The 25,531-nt window shown below is 38.5% G+C and overlaps 1 protein-coding gene across 9 annotated transcripts in view; it reads right to left on the bottom strand.

Moving 5' to 3' along the window:
* The window catches only part of CCDC122 (coiled-coil domain containing 122), a 101,463-nt gene extending 92,483 nt beyond the window's left edge, over positions 1-8,980 (bottom strand). For 4 of the 9 annotated variants that reach the window (XM_045514006.2, XM_074378211.1, XM_045513999.2 and 1 more), the window contains exons 1-2: positions 8,838-8,976; positions 304-484 (exon numbers count right to left, since the gene is read on the bottom strand). The gene's annotated coding sequence lies outside the window, so the exon portion shown is untranslated. Of the gene's footprint in view, positions 1-303; positions 485-8,837 lie in introns of all 9 variants that reach the window. The other 5 variants (XM_045514017.2, XM_045514000.2, XM_045514015.2 and 2 more) reach the window with 5 other exon arrangements.
* Between the last annotated feature and the right edge of the window lie 16,551 nt (positions 8,981-25,531).

The following is a 25,531-nucleotide window of genomic DNA, read 5'->3' as shown; positions in this document are numbered from 1 at the left end:
ATCTTGGGGAAAGAATATTGGAATCTATGTCTGGCAGATGGTCATAATATTGGTGCATTTAAACAGCTATTAATTCCCCTGGTAATCATCCTGGGAGACAAAAAGCAGATACCATTTATTATGCTACTAAAAGCACAGAACTAGCTCTAAGAAATCTGACATATCCTAGAAGTGATCAACAGATCTCAGCACTTTGGATCTCTGTGAAGTCACTTAACCTTGCCTGGAACTCCCTGTGGTGGCTAGGGCTAACACGCCTAAGGATAGAGATAGATTTCCACAAAAAATAATTTTTACACTCACATCCATAAAAGAACAGCAGTCTCATTTTCACAAGGCTCCGATCAGTCTCAACACTGCCTTCCTTTCATTTGAACTTGTAGTCCTTATTGGAGAGATGATTCCACACTCTATTGTTGTTTGAAGAGTCTTGAGTTGAATTCTGAGGATACATTAGGCTATGTTGCAGAAAGACTGGTATTTCCTGGGGCAGATTAAGGGGAGTGAACCACAAGATTGATTAAAATTCAATTGGACGCTAATTCCTTCATATTATCTCCTGAAATCCTCACTTAAAATGCAAATAATCCAGGGAGGGTAATACCTTAAAAAGCATGAAGGAGTAAGCTATCAAGAGAGCTGCCAAGGTCTATTTCCCTCCTACTTCTAACAATTTCCACAGAATGTCACTCATTCTCAGAAGTCTTTTCAAGACTTTTTCAAGAATTCACTTGAAAGACTTATGAGAGATTTCCTGATCTCCTGGGTGGAGGTGGGCTATCACCCCAGTTTAGTGAGGAGGGAAAGTGTAGTGTGGCATTCAAGTAGTCTTAGTCAAAAGGGGGAACTAAGCTTTTGTTGAGTGTCTCCCACATCCCCAGCTCTGTCCTATGAGCTTTGCATAAGCCACCTCATTAAATCCTTTCTCCAATGCCATTATGCTCTTATGACTATCACCATTTTGCTGATGGGAAACTGAGGCTACGTGAGGTTAAGTCACTGCCAGGAAGAGTTGATAAATAGCAGATCTTGGAATCAAACTTGACTTACCTCATTACAAAGCTCATTAGCCCCAGAAAAAGACAGGAATCTCACCTAGGAAACTTGGTCCAAGGCATTTTGGTTTTCTCCCTCACCACACAGGTCTACATGATTCTGACTTGTTGTACAGAGGCTCCTCAAGAAAAGAAATGTAGAGGATGAAAGCTTAACATGTTAAGTGTTTGAGACCTATTATTGAGCAGGACTGGAGTAGCAATGGAAGAAAGACTATTTCCCATGTCCTATGCTGAAAAAGCGCCTCATTTCTTTATTTTTAGAATGTTTACAAAATTATTCTGTAACAGAGATAAATACAATCCTACCACATGATCCAGCAATCATGCTCCCAAATGAGCTGAAAACTTATGTCCACATAAAAAATTATACACACATTTTTATAGCCACTTTATTCATAATTGTCAAAATTGGAAGCAACCAAGATGTAATTCAATAGTTGAATGGATAAACAAAGTGTGGTACATTCAGACAATGGAAAGTTTTCAGTAAAAAGAAATGAGCTATCAAGCCGTGAAAAGACATGGGGAAAACACATTGCAAGTGAAAGAAGCCAATCTGAAAGGCTATATACTATATGATTCTAACTTTATGACATTCTGGAAAACAGAAATATGGAGAAAGTAAAAATATCAGAGGTTGCCAGGGGTTCAGTGGGGTTGAGGGGGTAGGGGAGGGAGATGAACAGCAGGCACACAGGCATTTTTAGGGCAGGAAAACTATTCTTCATGATACTGTAATGGTGGATACATGACTATGTATTTGTCAGAATCACAGAATCATACAACATAGAGTGAACCTTGATGTAAACTATGGGGGGCTTTAATTAATAATAATGTATCGATATTTTTTCATCAATTGTACCACACCAATGCAACATGTTAATAATAGGGAAACTGAGCAGAAGTTGTGTGTCTTGGAAAGAGAGTAAATGGGAACTCTGTATTTTCTGTTCACTTTTTCTTTAAACCTAAAACTGCTCTAAAAAGTACGTTAATTGAAAAATCGTTCTAAATATAGACAATATCACAGACAGAGAATACAGACTTGTGGTTACCAGGGGGGTGGAGGGTGGGAAGGGATAGACTGGGATTTCAAAATTGTAGAATAGACTACACTGTATAGCATAGGGAAATATACACAAAATGTTATGATAACTCACAGAGAAAAAAATGTGACAATGAGTGTGTATATGTCCATGAATAACTGAAAAATTGTGCTGAACACTGGAATTTGACACAACATTGTAAAATGATTATAAATCAATAAAAAATGTTAAATAAATAAATAAATATAGACAATAATATTGTACTATAATTATGTAATGCAATGGGTATCACTACAATGGCAATCATATTACAATATAAAAATGTATCAAAGAACACACTGTACATCTTAAGTTTACACAATGATATGTGTCAAGCATATTTATTAAAAAATTATTTCAGAACTATTTCATTCTTCATATGCCTTATTACAGTGTAATAGATATAGGTAGAGAGAAAAGAAAGAAAAAGAATAGTGTAAAGGAAAGGGAGAGGCTGAAAAATATGAGAATTATAATAAACTAAAATAAAATTTGTGCCACCAGGAAGGAAAAAAAGGATTAGACATTTTCAGAGCTATCTTTTCTTAATCTCTTTTTTTTTTTTCTTTTCTTCCTTTGTTCTTTTTTTGGGGCATGAGGTGGGGAGAAGAATTTCGGCAAGCTCAGAATGTGGAATAAGATGACAGCATGGAATCTTAAAAATAGTCTATGCACTTTCCCAAACGCAGGCATTTTACTTAGGGAGGACAGAAGACCAGTTGTCTGGAACAGTATATATTTATGAGATGATTAAGCCTGAGATGGTTAAACTCTAACTTCTAGGTGGCTGGGGGAAGAGAGTGCATAATGTGCTGACACCAAAAGAATCACGGGGCTGAACATTTAGGAACCTGCTTTCAGCTTGGTCTCCAAGTGTGAGTAGGGCACGTTGGGGTTACTCAGAATCAGAGGTGGTGCTGATATGCAGACCCAGAGTGAGGTGAAGGAGCTTAGGGATGTGAGAGCATATCTTCCCAACAGACTTTCATTTCTATTGAGGCATAATATTGCTACAATGGCATTTTATATGTATAGTTATTACTATTACAGGTAGTACATATATATAAAAGTCCATGAATCTTAGGTACATAGTTTGTTGAATTTGTTATCTATGAATTTACCCATGACTCACAACCTGTATCAAGATACAGAATATTTCCAGTATTTCAAAAAACTTCTTTGTTCTCCTTTCTAGTGAGTAACTCTGTGTTCAGAGGTACTCATTCTGATTTTTAAAAATTAGTTTTGCCTATAAACCTCATATAAATGGAATCATACTGTATGCACTCATTTGTCTAGTTCCTTTCATCCAGCACCATGTCTGTGAGACTCACCCACTTCGCTGCATGTAACAGTGGTTTGTTCTTTTTTATTGCTACTCAGTATCCCATTGTATGAAAATGCCATAGTTTACTTATCCATTCTATCATGGATGAAGATTTGGATTGTCTTCAGAGTTTTTACTTTAATGAATGCGTCTGCTATGAAGATTCTTGCATCTGTCTTTTGGTGGATACATGTGTCCATTTCTCTCATGTGTACACCTAGGAGTGGAATTGCTGGGTCACAGGACAGGCACAAAGATACTGTCAATCAATTTTCCAAAATGGTTATACAATTTCAGTTTCTGCTAGCAACATATGAAGGATTCCAGTTGCCCCACATCTTCATCAACTTGTGTTATTACCTGTCTTTAAAATTTTAGCCATTCTGATGAGTGTGGTAGGGTATCCATTCTGGTTTTAATTTATATTTGCCTGATAAGTAATGGTATTGAGAATTTTTTCCCAAATAATTATTGATCATTTGGATATTCACTTTTGAAAGCGCTTACTTAAGTCTTTTGTCCCTTATTTAAATTGGATTGTCTATCTGTTGATTATTGATTTATATGACATATTCTAAATGCAAGCCTTCTGTCAGGTGTATGTAGTGCAAACACCTTCTGTCAGTCTGTGATTTGCCTTTTAACTCTCTTAATGGTATATTTTGGTTAATAAAAGTTCTTAATTTTGATGAAATTTAAGTTACTAATCTTTTGTTTTATAATTAGTAGTTTTCTTATACTATTTAAAACTTATCCCAGGTCATAAATACATTAGTCTGTTCTCTTCTAGAAGCTTTATTTTTCACTTTTAGATCTATAATCCATGTTTAATTAACTTTTGTAAAAAAATAGACACTTAAGAATAGCTAGGATATTACTAAAAAGAAAGAGCTACTGAAGAGGGGGTTAGGTAAGCACTGTAAGATACAATTAAAATAGTGCAGCACTGGTACATGAATAGACAGAAAGACCAACAAAAACAGAAAACCCAGAAAAACATTAACTTTTGTATATGGTGTGAGGTAAAGGTCACACACACAAAAATGTTCCATTAAAAGGATGTTGGATCTCCAGGTTGATTCTCTAATTTTATCTTTCTTCCTATTTTCTATCTTTTGAGCACATATGTCATACTTTGTACTTAGGAAACTTTATCTTCCATCCCTTTTATTAAAATGTTCACTTTGAAGGTTTTATCCTAATTCCCAAGAATTTTTGTTCAATAAATGTTGCTTCTTCTTATTTATTTTATTTTTATAAGGATTGGGTATTTTTGGTTTGTTTGAAGTATTCTGTTTCATTCAATGCCTCTCTTTTCTCTGAGTCTTTTTTTTTTTTCCTGTTGGTTTTTTGTTTGTTTTGGTCTGTGTCTTTCTCTGATTTAATACTATTATTGGTTGTGTGCTTATACTTAAGGTACTAAAAAAGGTTGCTTATAAGTTCTGACTGAGTAGAGGGGCATTGCTGAGTAGTGGGCTTCACTCTAAGATAATCTGGCTGAGTGTTTGCTTAGAGGAACCCCAACGATCAAGATCTAAAGGTTTTTTTGCTGGGTCAGTTTCCCTAGAGAGGAATCTTGCAACTTCACACCTGAAGGTTATAAGTTCTTGCAACATTTTGGGACTGAGTGGGAGAAAGGGCTGAGGCAGGGGTGAGGAGGGTTTACACTTCAGATGCCCCACATTTGGTCTGTTTTCTGTGTATTGAGTACAGTTCTTCAGTGAGGTGAGGCCAGTGAGCAAGACTTATGTTTTCTTTTATGATAAGGGAAGAGGTGGTCATTTAGCTGAGCAGGCTTAGGAGGAAGATTTATGAGGTTAATTGTTTCTTATACAGATTTTCAACTGAGCTTCTGGCTTTCAGCCTCACCTGAACACCCCACTTTCGGAGGTAATTGGCATCCCAACTCCTGAGACTTTCTGCGTTTTGTCACATGCATCTGCTTATTTCTGGAGTTAGCTTGAGGCTTCCCCACCTCTAACCACTTCCAGGCTTTTTCTAGTTTCCTATGTTAGTAACCACTCATCCATTGGACTTTCAGCTTTCAAGTTTTTATTGTCATTCCTTTTCCTATTCTCTCTTTTTTTCAAATTGAAGTATAGTCAGTTTACAATTGTGCTGTGTAGTTTCTGGTGTACAGCACAGTGATTCAGTTATACATATGTATATTCCTTTCCATATTCTTTTTCATTATAGGCTATTACAAGATATTGAATATAGTTCCCTGCGCTATACAGTAGGACCTTGCTGTTCATCTATCTTATAGATAGTAGTTAGTATCTGCAAATCCCAAACTCCCAACTTATCCCTCCTCCCCCTCTTCCTGTTCTCTGTATACTTGTGGATTTATATGTTTTAATGCCTTTACTGACTTCCTAGTGAGATTTCTGGGGGGAAAATGGTAAACATTTGTGTTCAGTCTACATTTTAACTGAAAGCTAGTTAGTCAATATTTAAGAACTTAAAGGCAGCTCCAGATGTCTCTGAAACTTAAATAAGAATTGTAACTTTATTCACTGTTGTCCTAGAAGCAGACTGATAAATGAAAGTGCCCATATTCAGTATGTCCCTTGGGGAATGTTAAAGAATGAAATGGGAACCAAGAAATGGATCATTGCCAAGGGGACATTTTGGGACTCACTTTTCTGACCATATTTAGGGTCAAATCCCCGCAAAAATGTGGCAACTTTATAACATAAAACTGCTGTTCTGGGTTTGTTGGCTTGATTATTACAGGAAAATTACAACAGAAAAAAGAATATAATCATTACTGAACACATGCTATTTGTTTAGGAATGATTATTTTCCTCACTGATGCAAAGGCTTAGAAACCTAATCTAAGTTTTCAATGGAACATTCAGATTTTGCTCACCAGAAATCCTTCAAGTATGTGAGCATATTTTAAATATACTCTACTTATGCTTCTTTGTCTTCCTGGAATTGTTTCCATATTTTACAGATAAGTGTCACTTGTATTACAATCAGTCATAGGTGGTGATTCTGGATTTTAAAAAATACACATTTATTAAGAAACCTGACATCAATGTGTGATAGTGTTTTCTTTTTCCAATTTGCTTTGTGCAGCTGGAAAATCAGGCTACATCGTTTTTTTAAAGAATGAATTAAATCCTGGCAATTGAGGGAGTTTAGTGACATGTTCCTCACATTGGTGACTTCCAGAACCTGACCTTAGATAACTGCTCTATTAGCCTCCATCATTATGAGTGAAGATTTCTTTAGCATCAACAGTTGATAGCCTGCTGCTGCCAGATTTGGATGATCAATATTACAGAGCCAGAGAAAGTATGAAATAGGAAGAAAATAGAAAGTATGTTTGTATCTAACAAAATCATAGGTGTAGATATCAAATTCCTCTAAGAAGACTTCAGAAATTTTTGGATTTTTCAGACCATCCAAGTACAAGGAGTGTTTAAAGGTGAGGAGTGTGGAGAGTAGCTGAACGGAAATTATTTCAGACATGTGAGGCTGTATGCAGAAGTGAGTGAGAAAGGGGAAGGAAGGGACTATGGTTACGTAAAGGAAGAAGACACAAGAAGTGTGTTGAGTTGGATGGGGAAGAGCCTAGTCACCAAGAGCATCTTGAGTCTTGTGTATGTACAGTGAGTTTTTTAGTGAATGGCAGATGTAGTAGCAGAAAAACTAACAAAGTGCTGGAGAATTTAGAGTTTGCAGCTGTGGTGCATGGAATCCAATCCCTAAGCAATGTCACTGTACAAAAGCACAGTAGAAATAGGCAATCCAAGTTGTAATATGGTTCTCAAAAATATTCAGGGAAGTCCAAGTAAGGCACACAAAACATATTTTACTAAAGTCTTTTCTAACTTACAGCACCCAATTCCCAGATGGTTCTGTGTCCAGGGCTATAGACTCACCTGTCTTTATTAAGCAAATTACCTAATAAATGAGAAACGAACCTGGTTTTGGATATTATTAGGAGGTTCTTGAGAAAGGCACTGGTATAAATATTGTTCAGCTTCTAGATTATAGAAGGCTTTCTGCTAGACATCCTTTTCTTTGCATCTAACCAAGTTTAAGGGAAAACTGAGCCACCTATGTTTCTTGGCCTTCACACAAATAGTCAGAATTCCACTGGTTGCCGCAGATACCCTGTATCTTTGTGATAGAAGCTTTACTGGAGTGATGACAGTTGTTACTGAGAGAAATCTGATGCCCCAAGCCCTTCTCCTTGAGTTATTATCTGCCCAGGAAAGACACTGGATGGAGGGCTTAAAGAAGAAAAATGCTTTTTTTGAAGGAGCCAAAAATCCCTGTTGTGTATGCCCATGTGAACACCAATCCAATGGGAAAAAAATTACCATGCTGCAATTGTTAGCAATACGGTGCCTATTAGTGTTAATTGAATGATCAAAGTCTACACTAAAAGCATATGATTAGAAAAATTCCTGTAAAAATCGGTACGTCTGAAACAAACCAATTGATTTAATAATTCAGCCTCAGGCAATTGTATCCTTGATAGCTTATAATTGTGAGAAAAGTTTGAATTTGTTTGTCACAATAAAGGACAGATCCATTTCATTTTTATATGAAAGAATATTTTTGCAAACCCAACCCCATAAAGTCATATATGATTAAAACATAAAATATGACTGAAAAGTCTATATCAAAAATTATCCTCTGTTTTAATTTTGCACCCTTAAGAAATCCTAGAGCAGATTTATGACTCTTTATAAAATCAAATCAGGAGAATAAACATTCAGTAAGCACATATGATGGGCCAGACTTTGCCTTAAGTCCTATGGGAGGAACAAAGAAAGTTCCTGTCTTCTTAAAATCTAGTAGAGGAAAATTGTTAAGAACTGAAAGTTTAAATAACATCATAAGATATAAGTAATACTTTAAGACAACAATGGAAAAGCACATACAAGACCAATTGTGAATACAAGTCAGACATTAAAATTCCTTTGTGAAATAGTAATTCAGCTATTTGGATAAAGAATGGAGTTTCTGAAAATGTTAGAGGAGACAGGCCTAGAAAAAGGAATTGTATTAAAATTATGGCTCTTAGATGCCAGGGTAAGATTTTAGAACTTGATTTTGTAGGGAAACCATTAAAAAATTTTAATTCTAACCTTAAGTGGAGAAGTGACAAAACCAGAGCCGCATGTTGGAGAGGTGAATCTTTCAGCTATGTGCAGACTGGACAGAGAAACTTCAGACACTGAGATGGTTTAAAGGGTACTGCCATCTTCCAGGGAAATGGGATGGACCTGCCACCACCTAAATTTAGTTCAGGTGTCTAGACTGATGCCACACACACACACACACACACACACACACACACACACACACACATGCTAAGAGAGCCTGAGAAGGTTTATTACTCACAGAATGAGGATGCTAAGGTAGAGCAGGGCAAACTTCCAAGCAGATCCAAAGGCTTGAGAGCACAGGAAGGGGTGACTGGCTTGGCTTTTCATGATGGTTAGTGTAGGGATGGAGTGAGTGTCCCCTTATCTACGCTGAAGTTTTCACGATTTGAATTTCCTGCTGGTACCAAAGGAGGGAGCCCTCAGGCTTCTTATCAGCTGGTCTGGATGTGGGGCAGAGGAGAAGGGAAATGATGTGGTTGGAAAGTTGTCAGCAGACATCAAAAACGGACTCCGATTCTTTATAACACACATACAGGGTGATAAGAGTGATGAAGTGCCAATACTGCACATGAGCTATAAGCCTGCACCTGATGGAACCTGCACTGTGGGAAGCAGGTCTCTGGAAGGAAGGATTTCTATGAGAGTGTGGTTATGTAACAGTCAGTTTACGGGCCTATTGAGGGCCTTTGGAATGTCAAAGAGGAGGTCTCTAGGGCTTTGCAGTAAATATCCCAGGAACTCTTGACCTTTTGTTCACTGCATTTCTTTTTTTAAAAAATTCTAATATATTGCTTATGTTTTGGAGAAAGATTTTTTTGAAAGATGCAAAGCTAGAGGAGATTGTCTGCCTCTGGGATCAGAGTTGTAGATTCTATTTTAGTTTAATAAATAAGTCAGTTTTGATTCGAGTACCAGTTACACGCTGTGAACCTTTGTGTACAGTAACAATTATCTAGGAAACTTGTTTAAAATGTCCATTTCTGCCTGCAACCCCAGGGATTCTGGATGAGAGGTTTGGGGTGGATCTCAGGAACGTGTCTCATGACAAGTGTCCCTCATACAGGGGTTTCCGGGCCTCACTTGAGAAACATCACCCGATGGTGTAGCCAGCACTACACTAGGTATTGCAAGGCTTCAGGCAGAGTCTAACACAATCACAATCAACAAGGTGACTGCTTTGCTGGCTCTTTCCCTGCTTAATCAGTCTGCACCTATGAAGTCTGTAACAGCAAAAATTAAAGCCAGGACTACGATTCTGTTTGGTCACTGTTAGCAGTGCTTGAGTGCTTTACTCTGACAAGGGCTCTATATGCTTTTTCTAATTTAACCTTCTTGAAGTCAAATAAGTATCACAATATAGTGTAGAAAATTGAGGCTCAGTAAGATTGACTTACTAAGTCCTGCAGTCACTAAATGGTAAAGCCAGTTTTCAAACCTAGTGTTGTCTAAATCAGACTTGGGTTATTAACCATGGCACTCCATATACCGTCAGGAGCTCAGTTCTAGCTTTGTAGTCTCGCTTGAGTAATAATGGGGGAGAGGGTAGGGGCGTGGTCCAATGGCACTCAGAGCAGGGGAAAATGAAGCAGTTGCCTGCTTAGATTTCTCATATATTGACAGTAGAATAACAGATGTTGGTTTGATACCATAAGGGTCTCTGTCTCCCAGGGTAGAAACTTCATTGACTGACACTTCAGCCCTTCCGTGAGATTCTGGAAGACTTGAATTCTGTAGGTTACTTCCCTGTAAGCACAGTTTATCTGGTTTAGAATAGCACTTTTTGGACCAGTCACTTTCAAGAGGCTGAGAGGCACTAAGGTGGATGGAAGAGAGCGAGGGAAGGAAACAGAGGTGGGGCATGCGGCTAGGAAGGTACACAGGGCACAGGTCATACAGGGCTTGGAGGTCATGGTCAGAAATTTGGTTTTTAGTCTAAGTATGGTGAGAAATAAATGGAATGTTTTAGATGGGAGAGTTAGTGCTCTGATTTAATGTCTTAAAAATAGCCTTTTGGTTTCCATGTGAAGAATGGATGAGAAGGAGCAAGCGCTGAAGTGGGAAGATGGGTAAGGAGGTTATTTTATCCTCTGAATATTTTGGGTGTATAAAAGTTCTTCATGAAGGAAAAGCCAACAAAGAAAGAAAACCGACAGTTTTAGACTTGATGGGGCAGGAGAGTAGAGCTCAGAAAAAAATTCTAGAGGCTCCCCCACTTCCTCCTCAAAGCAATTTTGGAGCGAAGTTAAGAAGAAGAGGGAGAGGGAATCGGAACTTAAGCATTTCAGATTTCATGTTTTGTTCTTTTATGTCCTTCTAAAATCTACCCTCGCCCAATATTATTCTTCTCAACCTTAGCAGAGATGAACTGAAAGCCAATGCAACAGGTTGGTGTCTAAGATGATAGTAATCTCTGTAGGGTATTATGTATGTAAATGCGTTTTCCTAGGAGAGTTGAATAAAAGTCTGCTTCTTGATGATGGATGAGAACCCAGCTCTGGAGTCTCGACATTTTAAATTCTGTATCTCTGTTTATTTCTGTATTCATTCATTCATTCATTCATTCATATTCTTCAGCCTGACTCTATTCAATTCCTCCTGCTCAAACAAGAATGCCCACGCATTCTTGATAGAAATACCCCCATATGTGTGCTATCTACATTCTTCTCAGGACACCACACAGGAGACAATATGATGTTGACCCATCCCACCATGGTGATGTAAACTTTGATTGCCCTGTTTGGAGAGAAACTACTTGCCTCCAAAGACATCCTAGCCTTAACCCTAGGAATCTGTGATATGTTACCTTAAATGACAGAAAAAGACTATGCAGATGTGTTTAAGGTTAAAGACTTTGAGATGCTAACATTATCCTGGATTTTCCAGGTGGGTCCAATCTAGTCACATGAATCCTTTATTAAGAGCAGACAGAGCTTTTATTAAGACTTTGGAGAACCAGAGAGATGGTAGTATGGAAAGACTCAATCCACCATTGCTGGCTTTGGAAATGGAGGTAAAAGGCCATGAACTGAGGAATGCAGATGGCCTTAAAATGATGGAAAAGGCAAAGAAATTGATTCCCCAAGAAGCCTCCAGATAGCAACAGAGCCCAGCCAACACCTTAATTTTATCCCAATGAGACCCATGCCGAACTTCTCACCTACAGAACTGTAAAGACAATAAATTAATATTCTTTAAGTCCCTAAGTTTGTGGTAATTTGTTACAGCAGCAGTTGAAAATGGATATACTTGGTCAAAACAGTATTTTTGGTTAAAAGCTGTTGACTGGCCTTATCTGGGCATAACAGGATATTGAAAGAACATCATGGCTCTCACGGATCTGATGATAAGCTTGAGAACAAGGGTGTGGCAACGGTCAGAAACCAAGGGAGCTCTGAAATACCAAGAGATAGGAAACAACCTATATAGTAACAGTTTCATTCTTAGGCTTTACTCCACCAAGCTGGTACACAATGGGGAACAATAATTTTCCAAGGAATTAGGAAGGGGGATAAGATGCTAGACCGTCAAAAAAAGAGCTGATATGCATTTCACCGAAGGAGTTTAGATTTTATCCTGAAGAGCTTAGAGAGGTTCTGGAAGACCCTAAGCATTTTGTAACTTCTCTCTGTAAAGATGAGGTTTTCTACTCAGCTTCTTTCAAAATCTGTCCATTATGGTTTCCCATCTTTTTAACATAGCTTCTGGTTTTCTCTTGGGCTCCAAGTCCACACTTAAACTCCAGATCAGTAGCAATGTTGTTTCTTTTTCAGTCCTTGCTCCTTACCTCCCTCCCTCCTTCCCATTCTCGCTCTTTCTTTCTCACTTTCTCTTCCCAATTTGCTTTTTTTTCCTTTGGCTCTTCTCAGTCTTTATGGAAAACAATGCACGTTCTTGGGAAGTTCCCCAATCTCATTTTTCTGCTACATCTTTGCACTTACTACCCCCTTTGCCCAAGTTGTCCCCTCCCCCTCTCTACCTGGCAAACTACCACTTATCTTTCACCACCAAGGTTAATTCTCTGACCTTTCTCCAAGGTCCCCCAGATGGAGCACTATCTTCTTTGAGGCATCACTGTACCTTCTCTGTTCCTCAACTATAGGACCATGTTGACATCTGTTTTCCCTATTCCTCTCCTTTTTCTTCTATCAGACCCTAAACTCTTTTTCGGAAGTTATCTTCAGTGGCTTAGCATGGTGCTAGGTCCATGAGTGAGAGAATGATACTGCCCAGGACCCTTTCTGAAATTTGCTGAGGTTGGTATATCTTCATGTCAATCTCCACATTTGGTTGATCATATGAAATGTAAAGTGTGTTTCATAAAAAAAGGACAATATTTTCATTTTTTTATACCCTGCCTCAAGTAAAGATTCACAGGAAAGTTTTAGAGGAAGCAAATAATTCTGAAGTTGATTACATTTTCAATATAATCCTAAATTTAGGATTCTCAAAAGAGCAGATACGTTTAATGTCCCCCTCCCCTCCCACTCACTTTAAGAATCACTTCTATAGGGGCTAGAATGGCTGATCCAGGAGTGCTGCTAACCTCATTTTTGTTGTGCTGTGGAGACGTGGGAACAGGGGCAGGGAGTCTTCATTCAGATTTCAGTGTTGGACAAAACCTTCTGGAAGAATCTGAGCAGCAGGAACTCCTACAGATAAGGGCTTCAAGAAACACCAAGAATGGTCACAGGACTAACAAAACTAGAATTAACCTGTAAGTTTAATGACTGCTCATAGAATTATAGAATTAAATAAAATTACAAGCTGGGAAAGACTGTCACAAAACAGATCTCTAACCCATCAATTGCTGTGAATTACTGATTGACCTTGTTGATGGGCTCCTTCAACGTTCCTCTCACCTCATTTTCTTCGCACAGCTAGCGTGGAAACTCCCAGCAAATCACTGCTTCGGAGGTTGGGGCGGTAGAGAGATGCAGCTGTCTGCTTTGCCCATGCCTGGAGGGTTGATCCAAAAGATAAAAAAACGTTGGAGAAGCAAGGACAGCCCATCCCCACTCTTAAGGTCATTTATTCATGTTATTTATCCTTTGTTTCATTCCAGAAATTATTTGAAGTTGTATCTAAAAACACATATACAATGCTACAGAATAACTGAAGGAAAATAAAATAAAACCAGAGACAAGGTTAACACAAAAAATATTTGCAATACATCACCTGAAGAGGGTTCCAGAGTTGGCTCTGAGCTTCCTAGCTGCCAAACAAAATGAAACATAATTGATAACAATGTTTAGAGTGCCTAAAAATGAAAACAACCCCCTTTATTTTCAGAGATGCACAATTCTTCCTGATACGGAGAACTGAGAGAAACATCTCCTGTGATTTCCCATGGAGATCAACATCCTCAACAATAATTTCTGTGATAAATAAAAACGCAAGTGTAGAATGACTTCCTCTTCTTAGATCCCTGTCTGCAAGTTAGAGAGGCACAATGCAAAGCATAGCTGGTATACAAGACACCAAACCTATTACATCTAAAGCTTTGATTTTCTTCCTTAACTCTTTTAGATTCAAGAGGAAGGAGTGGACTATTACAGATTTATGGTAATCTTCCTTGAATGATATTTCTCAGAACTAAGCTTTTTATTAAAAAAAAGTTCCACAAGGAAATTCACAGTATATTGTCTATTTAGGACCCAATCTCTAGGTTACTGATAAAGAGAAGTTCCCTACATATATTTTAAGAATAAACTGAGAGAATGGCAAGTTTGACGTCTCCTTATGACATTTATGAATAATGAGGAGTTTAATCAGGGCACGTGACTGCCCCGTGTCAGCCCCATGTTCACACGGGGGTTGGGTAAAGGGTGTACCCTAAGGCAGGGCCAATATTTTCATCAGAAAGTATTCAATTGTTTAACTTGAGCACAAAGACAATCCAGGCCTAGAAGCATTATGGGTTAATATATATCCACAAAGTTTTCAGGCTGGAAAATGTTGCAGTTAAGTGATATTCATCACCTAAAGTGTTCATTAAAAAAAAAAAAAAAGAAACCTCAAGGACATAGTCTAATTTAAAGAACTAATGTAAAATAATATTTAATGCAAACTAATTAAAAATTAGAGTCTCTGAGCTCAAAACGATAGGATTCTGGAATGGCTAATGTTCATTTGTTCTTTCTGTTTACAGAACAGCTGTCTAGTTTATGACATCAAACTATGTCATCAATTTCCAACTATGATGGAATACCTACATTCCTACTGGAAGACAAAAAGCCATTTAAAAAAATCTTGTTGCAGTCCTGCAAAGCAATTAGGACTTAAGGGGCTAAGATCCCAGAGAAAAGGGAACAGCAGAGAGGTGAACTGACTTCAGTGTCAACTTTTCCTCTTGGCTGTTTTCCGATTCTTGGTCTAGAACAAGAGATGAGACTCTGGGCAGAAAATTTCTAGGAGGTAGACGATTAAATAACTAAAAATATTAACTCTTGACAGTAGAGAGATAATTAAAGGAAGAAAAAGTAAAACAGAAGTATATAAAATAACTATGTATCAATGTACAGCCACTGGACCAATAAATGGGCCTGGCCAAGGGCAGGGAAATCAATCTCCCCTCCTTGCAGGTGACCCCCAAGGGACTGTGACCTCCACAATCCGATGCACTCAGTATCTGATCAGGGAATGTGAGAGGCTCACCGCCCACAGAATCACCTGCCTAATGCCTCATGAAGCTGGCTGTGGTTGGATATGTTTTGTTAAATGTTATAGAGCCCAGTCCTCATGTGTTTCTTGGGTCCTCTTCCTGAGCCAAGTTCTTTCCTGTTTCAGCCTTTGGTTTTTGATGTTTTACGCTCCATCTTAAAACACATCAATCTTTTTCCTGCTTATATTTATTAAAATGTTGCTTAGTATTTATGTAATAACACTGAGGGGTATAGTCCCTTCCTGACACCTGAATCTGTGGGGTTAAAAAATCAGCCACCTTCCACTTCCTTTGGGCACTTTTCCCTCTGAATGTTCTGTTCCGTAACCAGCCTATTAAATGAAGCTTGTTTCCAGTCACTTTTACAATTTTTTAAGATCCTTCAGGATTTTGATCAGCAGTTATTTCTTTTCTCCTTACAAAGACACCTGCTTCAAGTTGTCTATGACTAGAGCAGATACAGTTATTTCATTATCATGCTGAAGGAACTTTGAAAGGTAAATACAGTTGTTGAGTAACAAATTCTGCCTTCTGGAATCCCAGGATGGAATTTCCAGCTGTAAGCATGGGTGCTACTTAGCATTTCTGGATGGAAAGTCTGACTAACAGGCTCCTTTCTCAAGAACCAGGAGTACCATTTGCCTGGCACTAGTTATTAGCAGTTGTGGGACTGGGCCCCACCAGCAATGTGTTACAGACCTCTCTTCAGAATTCCCCCAGCTAAGAAAAGACTCATGAGTCAGAATTTTGGGAACTGCAGAGGTAGCTACCTTGATTTTCAGGGAAATCTGTCTGGCTTACAAGGCATAAAAATAAATAAATGCTATCTGTTTTGAAAGAGATACAGGGATGTGTAAGTGTGGAGAGATTGAAATAGATACCAACATACATATACTAACCTCCTATTCACTGGAGAGACCCCCACAAGATGATGACTTCCGGGCAGATGGCTGAAAAAGATCACAGTTAGTTTGTTGGAAGTGTTTGAGTCATTAGACACTGTACAAGTCCCAATGCAGTGGATTCACAAATTAAGCAGGATTAATTTGGTGGTAGGAAAATAACAAATTAAGCAATGTATGGAAGTATTCAACTGTTAAGAACACTGATCAACCATAACATGTAGGAGTAATTAAAATAATTCCAAAATAATAAAGCACATTAATGTTGAAAACAGAAAGAGACAATTCAACTGTATTTATTTAAAATACATATATTCTGTACTAAAATAGTGTATTTTTTTTTGCATTCATTATTCCCTGTGGGCATTGTTACATGTTTTCTACATGTTGATATGAGTTTATTTCTCATTTCAGGTTATATACAAAACACGTTTATCATGAATAATTCAAAGAGATGGGAGGAGAGATATAAAGTTAAAAACAAAATTCACAGGGAAATCCCAACTGAGATCAGTATTGTTGAGAATTTTGTCAGCATCCTTGCAGACACGTCTCTGTATGTATACATGATAGATACCAGTGTAGTAAGTTTGTATTTGCTACAAGGTTAAGACGTTGTTGTTTATAAACAGTCAATCTCTTTTCTTTTTACTCTCTGGAAGGGAAATTTTGTTCACTTACCATTTTTGTCTCCTTCTACCTTATTATTCAGATTATGGTAATTACGGAAGAGAGAGACCCAAAGGAAGAGGGAAGACGGATGGGAAGAGGAGGAGTTGATCAATCTGCGAGCAAAGTTTGTGGCTGAGACTGGAAAAGCTGCTGGGAAGACAGAGCCTTCTGGAAGGAGCTATTATAGTGTGAAAGAGAACAGGATGAAAAAGGTACAGAAGATATTTTAAGATGTGGTACTGTGGGTTGGGAACTGTATGGTCTTTAATGTTTTCTGAAAGTTGAAAGCAAAGACTGAAATTGCTCAGTAAAGCCGCTTGGTAGCTGGGCTGCTTCTGCGAATGTCATGGTGCCAAGACTAGATCACAGTGGGATCTGGGATTTCTTTGATTTACACATAAATGGGACTAGATCAACCATGCTGCTTCATAATTCCTTTTCTCTCAAAGATATGTCATGGTGCCTCCATCAATTCAACAAATTTAAATCTCCGTGATTCTCTTTAGTGGATGCACAAATTCTCTTGTGGGAAGATTCTCTTGTGGGAATAGGCCCATGTCGGTGGATGTTTCTGTTGTTTCTAATGGTGATGAACACCTTTGTATATCTTTGCCTATTTATGTGACTATCTCATTGGAATAACTATTTACTAGAAATAACATTTTACATTTAAAATTATATTACATAACAGCAACAAAAAAGTCACACTAATTTATATTTCCACTGAGTAGAAAAACTCCATAGCCACATCAGTGCATTCTTACCACCTTATTTTTTTGGTGAGAATTACTACAATTTTGACAACATATCTACAGCATATGTCTGAAGAAGCTGAAATCAAGGGAGACTGAGGGACTCAGTCTAAGATGTTAGGACTAAGTAGTTCTAGTCTATTTGTCTCTTCCTCTGTGCCTGGAAGAGTCAAATGACAAAGATGTCTAATAGGCCAAATGGAAACTAATACTGCCCAGAAGGGAACGGAAGATCCTGGAAAGTGGCAAATGAAACTGTCTTCAGTTCAACTCATCTGTGTAACCGGGATGCATGCACCATGGAGGCTGGATGATGTGTATAAAAATACTTTGTAAATCGCTGGAGATTGAGGTACCATTTGGGAAAAGAATTACCCCCTTCATCTGCATACTTAGGACTGTGTGTTTAGCTCACTGAAGAATTATAAACCTTGCATCTCAATGTCATTTTTATCTTCTGCAACCAGATAACCGAATTCCCAGTAAATGAAACATTTATTGTAAAAGAGCTGACAAGGTCATTGTCAATCTGGACCACTTTTTCTTGTGATACTCTGATGATTGGAAGCCAGAACGTCCAATTCTGTACTGTCTTGTAGCAAATGTACTTTAGACAGTATCTGTCTCTGTAAATTCATGTCCCCAGTTTGCCTCTGACCTTAGCCCAGGAGGCTTGTTGATTCTATGCTTATTTATGTTCTTTTTGTCTCTAGAAAAGTGGGTCCAGACAGCCCTCTCTGAGTTTATTTTACCAGCTCAGGTCCTGCTGGACTCTTAAGGAGTTCAGGCACCAGAACAGCTGTGTTTAACCTTGTCTGTTAGTCCCCGCCCAAGAAACCCATCTGAATTGGCAAAACTTCTGAAAACACAAGTGAGACTAAATTACAAATGGAGAAAGCGTCTGGGTTAAAATAAACTGTCACCAGACAAAAGCTATCTCCTTCCAAGCTCTTTTTTTCTATAACAAAAACAGGGAACTAGATCTGATCTTATTCTTAAGTGAGATTTGTTATTCTAATCTTTTTAAAAACACATCTCAGAATTTCTGATCAGCAATAAGAAGTAGGGGGAAGTTCAGTTGTCTGCTTGCAGTAATAAACATTCAAATCTAATTTCTGCAGTTCTGCCTTTGGTATCTTTATTTTGAACTAGAATAGCAGAGAAAAAGTGGATCGAGGACCTGGTAATTGGAGCATGTCTTGTGTTGCCTGGTTACTGGGACCTTCTGGAGATTAGATTTTCAGGATACTTAAATGCACAGAGAAGCAAACAAACACAGCTCCTACACCTCTCTGGTAATTCCTCTGTGAGGACGGGACAGGCTTCTAACATTGGAAACTAGGTGAGGGGAGAAAATCGTTTCTGTTAGTAGAGGATAATGAATAGTAATTATTTTCAACTATGTCTGTCCCTAGGAGATGGTCTCGCCATCTGAGACACATGGTCAGTGGGAAGTGGTTCCATTCAGTATGATGAATTGCATTCTGCTCTAATTCCAAGGATCCTCAGATGAGTACACACTGGCCTACTTATCTTTAAAAGCTGCTCGTGCAATCTGCAAGATAAAAGGACCTTCTAATTCACTGGTCTTGAAAAAAAGTAAAATAGAAGTAGGCTTTCAAGTTTCCCTAAGGAGGGTGCTATAGGATTTGTGTTGAAATGGATCTGAAGAGTTAGGAGAGACTAGCAGGTCAGAGATGTAGACAGGCTGATTCTCTTCCATCAGCTAATCTAAAACTAAGCTTCTGCCAGATGAGGTTTTTAGCTCAGCAGCATCATTGCCCCTTTCAGTATTCTCTCTTGTATCACATGCAGAATGTCATTTTCCTGAGTTTCTTGCCAGTAGAATTCTGGGATAAATCTGCCAATGATAGAAACTTAGGTGAAATTTGGAAGAAGAGGTGTTTTTCTCTTGCGCCAGCCATGGGTAGGGAGCTAAGATCATCGCTGGTGGTTTCCCTAGGCTACAGGGGGTCCTTTAGACAAACAGCTGAGGTCATTGGCAGTGGCTTCCCTGCCATCACTGTGCATCTCTAGGTCTCCTAAAATGGACTCTTGACCTTTGCTCCCTCAACTCTTCCAATTCTTTCTAATTTTTTTATATTAAGTATCTCTTCACTCAAAATGCATGGTCATTTTTTCCCTCCCTGAATAATCCTTAATGACACAAAGGTATAGAAACAAAGGCCCAATACTCTGGTCATCTATGTTGATAAATCTGAATTTTGATTATCACCAATATATGGCTTACAGACATAAAAATATATGTGGTATAATATCCTTTTTATAATGTTCAAAAGCCAAGTAATATGTGGTGCTAGAAGTAAAGATAGAGTTATGTTTGGGGAGGACCAAGAGCGTCTTGACTGGGTGAGCCATGAGGAGGGCTTTGAATGCTGGTAGTGATTGATTTCCTCATCAAGTGATGCTTACATGCTTGAGTGTTTTGGGGGATAATTCTTTAAGCAAGAGAACCATAATTGTGCCCTTTTCTTTATAGATGTTCAACTTCAATAAAATATTTATTTAAAAAATTAAAGGCTGGTGGGAAATTTCATTTTTAGTGTCAATTCTAAAATGGCAAGGTAACATTAAATTTCATCTTCCTCTTTGACAGTTGCTACAACTGAGATAGCAGGGGACCCAGTAACCTACCCTCTCATGGTCTGCCTTAAAGCCCAGTCTTCTATCCATTTATAACCTGATTTACAATCAGGTTTTCCTGGTTATCTTTGTTCCCATTTTTAAAAACATTAGCGTTAAATTGAAATCAACATTATATAAAAATAAGTAAGAGGAAGCAGTTCAAGCTAATTTGGCATCTCAGGCATTACTTAAGAAATATCAGACTCTCCGGTAAACAGGTCTATGGGTAACATGGAGAGAGAATGTGCACACCTTGCCAAGGTATTTAGAATTGAGAAATAGGAAGCAGAGATGCTGCTTCAACAATGGGCTATTATGAATTGGACGTGGCTCTCAATGAAGCAAAAAACATACATTGTAAAATGTCACCATGAAAGGTTCAGGGTTTCAGATTCCTAAGGTCTAAGGAAACCATCCGTTCAGCATTACCTTCCCTCCTGTTCTTGCCCTTAAAATATGGGCTGACCTATGAATGCCCACTGAGTGAACCCTGAGTTTTACCAAAGGACAGTTAGTTCCTGGAGAGCTGTGGAATCACAACTAACAAAGGATGAGAAGGTTCTTTCTGCGGAGTTCTCCATCACCCTCCCCGCACCAATCCTTACTAGGACCAAAATCTTAATATATTCTGGAATATTCTAGGTTTGTTACAAGACATGTGACTTTGAAATCTTTTAACCCATTACTTTCAGAAATCAGCAAGTGTGCGCATTTGAGCTCCCTGGCTTTTTTCTGAACTCACATCCAGCATTATTCAGAAAAGACTACTGCTTACAATCTATTCACTGAACTTCCACTAGATGCCTGGCAGTGGGCTTGGTGCTGAGGTCATGTGATGAATAAGACGTAGTCTCTAGCCCCAAGAAGCTCTTGACTGGTTGCAGAACAGTCATACAAAATGATAGTTTAGTTACAGGAATGAATTTTGATGCTGGTTAAAGCATATCATTTAAGTTCTAACTATGAGTTTTAAATTTTGTTTACTTGATAGATCTTTACTGGTGACCTTCCAATAGGAGGCTCACTTCTATTTTGGATAAAAAGATTTTTTTTTGAGAACTCATCCTGCTTGACTTCACTTAAATGTACTAAACTTGGGCATAGTTTGGGAGCATCCCAAGTTCAGAAAGTGAGAGGAACATAAGAAACAAGCTGGGACTTCTTGTTTGAAGTTGATTCTAATTAGAAGTCCCAGGAGCAGGGAATTTTATGGCAAGAAGCTCCTGTAATGGTGACTTGTAAACTAAGTTGGGACATACTGATTGATGTTGTGTTGAAAGAAAGGTCAAAACTATTGTCCAGTATGTTTCATTGTCACCTGTCCATCATCAGACAATACTTCAGGGCTAACAGCTCAAAGAATGCAAATGTAAAGGTAATTTCTCTAGTCTCTGAGCATCGCTATCATTCCAGCGCAGAGACATTCTATCCTAAATCAAGAGATACTTTTTTGCAGTTATTCCTGATTTTTTATCAGGGAGAAAAATTACTTGCCAAATATGATCAGAGACTTGAACCAGAAAAGATTATCAGTCACTTGAGATGTTTTTGACCTAATTTTTATTGCCTTTGGGTTTAAAAGAATCAGAATTTCGCTAAAAAACCCTGCTGAAGGACTCTCCTTCAGCCCTGATGGAAAGATGTGGTGATGAATATCCAAAAGACCAGGAGTCACAGGTAGTGTGGCTTGGGCTGGATGATGGAAGTGGAGAGAGCTGGGTTGAAGTAGGGGGATGCCCATCTCGAGTGAAGAAGAAGCCTCTCCTTGGCTGTGACTAATCACTGCATAGAGGGCTGCAGACCTAATGAATTCAAGAGAACTTACTATCAACAAAAGCTGGAAATCTTCATATGTCTTTGGGTTTTCCTAATTTTTAATTGTTGTCAATTAGTTTTCTAGTTAAAAACTAGAAAAAGGTAGAAAGAAAAGACTGTTGTTTCCAGCTAGGATATATAAGCATATGAAAGCCCTCTGTTTCCAATTTTACAAGGAGAAAAATCCATACGAAATTTAAATCAAACTTTTCTATGAGCTAGCAAAGAGCAGTAGACACAGGAAGCCTTGATGAACAGAACTGGCTCAATAATTCTCCCTCTAAACCAAATTTTGCCGAGAGGGCAATAGTAAAGAGGATGTAAGTAGAGAGGAAATAACATAAAACCTTACTCTCCCATGGTAACTGGATTCCAGGACTCTGACTGAGTTGAATCTAAGGGTGAACCAAAAATACCTGCAACTGTAGCCAGACTTCCTCACAGCTCAAATACTGACAAGATCAAAAGGCAGTGGCAAGTAGGGTTGTGTTGTGCTCAACAACAATGTCCATCAGAGAAATGCAAATTTAAAACCACAGTGAGATGCCATTTCAGACCCATTCAAATAACTAAATTTAAAAATTTGACATCAAATGTTGAGAAGGAGTTGCCCAAGTTTAGTACATTTAAGTGAAGTAAAGTAGGGTGAATTCTTCTACCTTGCTGGCATAGTAGCCGAAAAATACTCCTGAAAAAAACAGCAATTATTTCCATCAAATGTCCATCAATAAAAGAATATATAAAAATCGTGATGTATCCATGCAGTGGAATACTATTTAGCAATAAAAGGGAACACACTGTCGACATCCAACAACAACATGGATCAATCTTGATGACATTATATTGAGTGAAAGAAGCCAGATGGGAGATAGCACATACCATAAATTCCATTCATATGAAGTTCAAGAACACCCAAAACTAACGAATGGCGATAGAAATAGGAGCAGTGGTTGCTTTTACAAGGGGAGGTCAGATTTTGATTAGGAAAGGACACAAGAACACTTTCTGGGATAATGAAATTGTCAAGAATCAGTGTGTCTAAACTATGTTCACTTCCCTGTTTAAAATCATACAATTAAAAAATAAAAATACAAAATAGTAATCATAATACTAATTCGTGGGCAAAGTAAATAGTCTATGACCTACTTATACCCCTGACTTCAACCCAGTAAGAGGCTGCTTAGGAGTGATCATAGCTTCTGGGTGTCTGTCTCCCCAGCCTGGTGTGTCACATCCCCACAGGTGTGGCCTGGGTTTGAGAACGAGGCTCTGTTGCTCTCATCTTCTTGGCTTCATTCCTGGGTTATGACTCCATCTTGGGCTGCTGGTTCCTGTGTTTACTCCTTTCAGGATGCTGCCTATGGTCCAACGTGCTTGCCCTGAAATAACTTGCTTTAACCACAGCCAACCTCCTCTCTACATCAGGAATTCTTAATGAGGTTAATGGCTATCCAGACAGAATTCCAGAACTTAAATGGGAAAATTGCATATTTATTTTTACTAACCTCTGATGGAAATTTGGCATTTCCTTCAATTATGAATGTAGGCAACAAACTACAATAATGTTACTAGTACTTGTGACCATCCCAGTTAGAAATCACAGGTAATTTTATGTCATGCTGCAGTTGTTTCATCTCAAAATATTGTTTATGGCCATCACTGCTTCAAAATTGTAGTGATTATTTTACCTGCCACAAAATCTTAGTGCATTAATAAAAATACACACATATATAATATATATATTATGCCACTTTAAAATATTTTGATAATTTCAACATAGCTGCTTTCCATTGTAATACTATTCATTTACAAGCATTCCACGAAGAGGTCTGTACTAATTTTCTATTGCTGCTCTAAGAAATGACCAGGAACTAAAACAGCACATATTAATGTCTTGCTGTTCTGGAGGTCAGAATTCTGAAGCGGGTCTCATGGGGCAGGACTCACCGTGTCAGCTGGGCTGTGTCCTTCCTAGAGGTGAATCTGCCTGCTGGGCTTTTCTAGCTCATGGAGCTGCTCGCATTCCCGGGCTCACGACTCTCTTCCTCCATCTTCAACGCCAGATTTGAGTCCTTCTCAAATCATACTGCTCCAAACTTCCCTTCCACCCTTTTCCATTTATAAAGACCTTTGCATTGGACTCATTTGGAGAATCCAAAACAATCTCCCTATTTTAATTAGCAACCTTAATTCTATCTGCAGCTTTAATTCTCCTTTGTCATATTCACAGGTTCTGGGGATTAAGATACAGACATCTTTGGGGGGCATTATTCTGCCTACCACAAGGTTCATAGACATCATCAGACTACCCGAGGGATCCACAGTATAAGTCTGATGCCCTGTCCTAAACCCCAGTCTGGTCTGTGTTTGCCAGGTGCTGGCTTTCCTGCTGAAGTGTGCCAGCCTCACTCTGGCTACCTCTGCACCCAACTTTCTCACCTGACCAACTCCTCCTCCTGCAGACCTCAGCTCATCATCCCTCTGTATGAGGCCTCCTTGGTGTTCAGCCTGACATAGGGTCCCTCTTCCCCTTGTCTCTAGTTCATTATTTGTCCCTCAAGGAGTCCCTTATTCTGCTTTTGAGTCTTTTCTATATTTCCAGTTGGACCATGAGCTCCTTTAGGACATGAAAGTTTTCACTGTGTATCTCCAGCCTGTATCTAACTGTATCCAAATCATTGTAAGAATTTGTTTTGTGGAATGAGTAAATGAAACAGGACTTCATAAAGAGAGAGATAGAAGCTAGTGGAATTTAAGAAAATGCTAGAATTAAAACTGATTTTTATAAGCAAAGATATATATATAAGCAAAATATATATAATGCTTCTATTTCTGGGCTGCCTTTAAAATATATTTCACTGTAGGGTGTCCTGGAGCACAGACTCTGCCACCAAATTTCACTCCAGGCTCTGCCTAGATCTAATCTGGGGCAGCCTAGGGTCTGAGAGAGGAAGTTATATGGACTTGAATGCAAAGGGTCTTAGCCACTTTGGGCCCCTCCTACTGATGGTAATACTGGGGAAATGGACCAGCTTATCCCTAAAATGTCATTATGATCAAGGCAAGACCATGTCCTGAACTTGTGCATACTACAGGAACAGGGGACAGGGCTAGACCTCTTCCGCTGGCATATGACAAACCAGACTCCTCCCCTTGAGATACCTATGAGCTCCCAGAGCTCCTAGAACATGGAATAAAGAAGGAACTGGAGGTCTGAAGCAAGTTATGCTAGATTTCTGAAATTTTTGTTATTATTGGACTATGAAATCTTAACCTTTGCACTCTGGAGATTTATACTCTAAACTGTGTAGAGGGATCTCATCGTTTTAACAAAAACTTTTAAAGTTGAAAACAGTTATTAAAATTAGATGAACTACTCATAGTCCTTTAAACTAGAGTCTTAAATGATAGCTCAGTAATATTCTCAGATTTCACTGCCAAGCTTCAGTAAATACACTTGCCTTAAATATACACTGTCCTG

The sequence above is a fragment of the Camelus bactrianus genome, chromosome 14 (assembly GCF_048773025.1).
Source record: "Camelus bactrianus isolate YW-2024 breed Bactrian camel chromosome 14, ASM4877302v1, whole genome shotgun sequence".
In the NCBI taxonomy this organism is placed as follows: Eukaryota; Metazoa; Chordata; class Mammalia; order Artiodactyla; family Camelidae; genus Camelus; species Camelus bactrianus.
This window is presented reverse-complemented; position numbering and strand designations above follow the sequence as displayed.